We start from the raw sequence: 4,351 nt of genomic DNA on the forward strand, positions 1-4,351 counted from the left end.
AACCCTAATGATAAAATCATGATTAATGGAATTTGTCCAAACAAACAAATATTAACTACTGGCAGTGTTAATTTAGAACCCATTTTTGATGGTTACAAAACAAAAATCAAATTTCACATTGTCAAAGGACCAACAAACATACCTTTTGACGGGCTACTTGGCAATGATTTTCTTTTACCCGGAAAAGCGGAAATCAATTTAAATCAACTTAATTTAAAAATAAATTGCCTTCCAGTTTCTATCAAAATTTTTACAGATATCGAACAACCTTTTATTAACGAACAACAATTGTTACCATTATCAAATAATCAAATCAAAAAGGAAGCCATCACTTTAAATCCGCGATCGGAAACTTTTATTGAAGTAAATATAGTCAATAATATAACAGAAGGTATCACACCCGAAATTAAAATTTGTAACGGAGTTTTTATTGCTAAAGCTATTTTAAAGGTCACAAATAAGAAAGCAATTACTTCTATTGTAAACACTACGGATAAAGCTGTTAAAATTAACTTTATTAATCTCGCTTTAGAAGAATTTGTAGAAAACGATTCTTATGTTTTTCACAACTCAGTTGAAAATTACAATTTAAAAAATTCAGCAACTTCTAGATTTAGAATCATTCAAGAAAATGTAAAGTTGGACCATTTAAACAACGATGAAAGAAATTCAATTTTAAAATTATGCGAACAATATAATGACATTTTTCATTTAGAAAACGATGTGTTAACTGCCACTGATGCAATTAGGGACAAAATAATAACAACAGATCCGAAGCCAGTTACCTCTAAAACATATCGATTACCTAAAGTTCACGAATCTGAAGTAAACACCCAAATTGCAAAAATGCTTAAACATAAAATTATTAAACCCTCTAACTCCCCCTATAACGCACCTCTTTGGGTAGTTAGAAAAAAAGTGGACAATTCTGGACATTCAAAAATGGCGTGTCGTAGTAGATTATCGCAAATTAAATGAAATTACTGTCGGCGATTCTTTCCCTATACCTAACATGGAAGAAATTTTAGACCAACTTGGACACTCGTGCTACTTTTCAACACTAGATCTCGCGAGCGGGTTTCACCAAATTAAAATGGATGAAAACGACGCGTACAAAACCGCATTTTCGTCATCCACAGGGCATTACGAGTTTACAAGAATGCCATTTGGCTTGAAAAATGCCCCCGCGACATTTCAACGTCTAATGAACACTATCTTAACTGGGTTACAGGGTAGCCAATGTTTTGTTTATCTCGACGATATAGTTGTCTATGCATCTTCCATTGAAGAACACTCGTCTAAATTAAAAAATATCTTCCAGCGTCTCCGGGAAAATAATCTTAAACTTCAACCCGACAAGTGCAATTTTATGCATCGCGAAGTTATTTTTCTGGGACATATAATATCTGACGAAGGCATTAAACCCGACCCGGAAAAGGTAAAAGCAATTACGAAATTTCCTACGCCAAAAGATCCTAAAAACATAAAACAATTTTTGGGTTTAGCAGGATACTATAGAAAATTCATTCCAAATTTTGCGAAAATAGTTAAACCTTTAACGGTACTTCTTAAAAGTAATGCAGATTTCACCTGGACTGAAAATGAATCAAAAGTATTTGAAACTCTTAAATCAATTTTATCAAAAGATCTTGTTCTCCAATATCCAAAATTCGAGGAAGAATTTATAGTCACTACTGACAGTTCAAATTTTGCTATAGGCGCGGTATTGTCTCAAGGTGAGATAGGCAAAGATCTCCCAATATCCTATGTATCGCGTACTCTTAACGATTCAGAAATAAATTACTCAACTACGGAAAAGGAACTTCTCGCTATTGTTTTTGCAGTAAAAAAATTTCGACCTTATCTTTACGGACGCAAATTTAAAATTATTACAGATCATAAACCCCTCACGTAGTTATTCAATTGTAAAGACCCATCATCGCGGCTAGTAAGATGGCGTCTCAAATTAGAAGAATTTGAATATGAAATTTGTTATAAACCAGGAAAAATAAACACAAACGCTGACGCTCTTTCTCGAAATCCTGTTCTAACAATTAACCATGATAATAAAAGATACGATAATTTTGTAAAATTTCACTATGAAAATCAAGAACTCATAGAATATCCTAATATACAGTCCGGGACATTTCTATTTGGACATAAAAAATTTGAATTTTCTGACATTTATACGTGTATTCAGCGTCTATGTGAACAAAAAATGTTCTCTCTCTCATTCTATGGTCCTTGCGCTTTAATAACAGGGACATTTTTTAAATTGGTAGCATTAGAAAATGACAGTAAACAGCTGACTGATGTAAACAATAACACAATAACAAAGGAAATGTTATAATTTTAATCTATATAACCAGTGGCTGCTTTAAAAGTGTGTACTAACGGGACAATAACATATTTACGCAAATATTTTTGAAGGTAGAAACATTACTTGTCATATAACAACTACTTAGATTATATGATGAGACGGGAATGGCACAACACAGAATTGCAGTCAGTGATTGTGCTGGAGAAAGCTGCTGTGACGTACTGACAGTACTGACTATCGCTGGTTGTACGATTTGTGCAATTTGTGATACATTTTGTGTGAAAAACTGGAAAACAAAGTGCATAACTGCATAACCTCACTTATCGCAGTCTTGCACATTTTGATGATGGGAATTGCGGTTCAAGTAATTATGAGTTATAGATGGAGCCCACTGTTTACTTCAAAGTAAGTTCCGACATTTACAGATACGTTCTTTATGTTTTTGTCTTTTCTGGTGTAGAGGGTTAGCTGAAGCCTTTTGGGTCCACTTTTTTCGTTGTTATTTCCTGATAGCCACTCTTGTTTCAACCAGAATGGCTGTAAAGTTAAAAATAATCCCATAAAATTGTTAATATAACTCCTTTGCACTGGCATGGGGTATTTGAAAACTTACGTTTAACAAATACGTCACAAAGTCTCAGCCATCGTCGAAAAACATATTAAGGACTTTATAACAAAAAGCGCTTTCTGATTTTTCTGTGGACGTGTGGAAGAATAGTGTGAAATATTGAGAAAAAACAAGTTTTACTCTTGTTTACATTTTTGTACGTCTCTATCTGAGAGTAGTCGTCTTTTATAAAAAATATAGCCTACTAATAAAGGAAATTAAAGTGTTTTTATTTCTGGGTTGCCTCCAATTCCACTTTGCCCTTGTCTGATAATCAAGACACTGATAATGAAATTGGTGTAAGTGCATCGAATACAAACGTGTTGAATAGATGAATAAAAGAGAGACAACTGCTTTTTTCAAAAAGGCCATTTCAAATTTATTCAAAAAGCACACCCCCATTGAAAACGGTCCATTCACGGTGAAGTTTGGCTTCCTGCATGACATAGGTCTCGGGCACCAATCTCACTGTAAATGGTCTAAATTGGTCTTGCATCTCTAAGACATGGACTCACTGAGAGCGACTTCTGCAGTAGGCTTGAGACCTGCCTGCCTGTCTCGCAACAATCTCTGCATTATGATTCCAAATCATTATATAAAATGCTGTCAATTACAAGCCATGAGGCCGTCTCAGTGTATGTCTTGTGGTGTACATTGAAACTGTTTCTTAAAGAACCCATTCACAATGAGATCTGCTTCGCTACATGCGGCGCGACAGGACTCAAAGACTAATCCCAAAAGACACAAAAAAACTGTGACAGTTTCATCATTTTAAGCCATTGACAGCGTTTTCGAATGTTGGTGCAAAGACTTGTCGCGAGGCAGGTTTCAGCCTTCCGCCAACGTCAGTCTCAGTGAAACCCTCTCAAAGTGATCTCAGCGAAAACCATTCACAATGAGATTGGTCTATGAGGCCTATGTCGTGCCGCATGCAGCCAGATATGCCTCATTGTTAATGAAAATAGGGCCTTTTTTGTTGTTTAAAGTCGTTTTTTAAAACTTTTGTGGCAAATTTTACTATGTGGCAGAGAGGGGGCATGCAATTGGAACATGACGATGACTACCCTAAAAGGCACTTCGAGGCTTTTATGGCCTTTTTAATGCAAAGTTCAACTTTAAACCTGACAGTCATACCAAGATCAAACATAACCTCAACAGTAATCCAGCAACGGTACTTCAAAGCATTTGAAAGTTTCTCCATTTGTTTTTAAGTGTTCTAGTTGGTACATTTTGCTGTACTTTATTACAATAAAGAAATATTTAAATTTTTGTTATTGTTTACATTTGTCATCTGTCAAACACATCAAACAACCAAGTTCCCTAAATTTGAGCTCTTATCTAGTTTTTGTGCTCTATATAGTCTCGCGTCAACGTATGCGCTGTGACGTATCTCATATTGAAATGTCCCGGACTAGTCCAATAAT

At 35.0% G+C, this 4,351-nt stretch overlaps 1 long non-coding RNA gene across 2 annotated transcripts; it reads left to right on the forward strand.

Moving 5' to 3' along the window:
* The first annotated feature begins 2,134 nt into the window (after positions 1 to 2,134).
* On the forward strand, positions 2,135 to 3,155 carry LOC135267309 (uncharacterized). Of its 2 annotated transcripts, XR_010335730.1 has the most exons (3): positions 2,135 to 2,383; positions 2,431 to 2,725; positions 2,781 to 3,155. It is a non-coding gene; the product is annotated as an uncharacterized LOC135267309 (long non-coding RNA). The 2 variants fall into 2 exon arrangements; XR_010335729.1 differs by lacking the exon at positions 2,135 to 2,383 and having other exon boundaries at positions 2,401 to 2,725.
* Positions 3,156 to 4,351: the final 1,196 nt, after the last annotated feature.

The sequence above is a fragment of the Tribolium castaneum genome, chromosome 11 (assembly GCF_031307605.1).
Source record: "Tribolium castaneum strain GA2 chromosome 11, icTriCast1.1, whole genome shotgun sequence".
NCBI lineage: Eukaryota > Metazoa > Arthropoda > Insecta > Coleoptera > Tenebrionidae > Tribolium > Tribolium castaneum.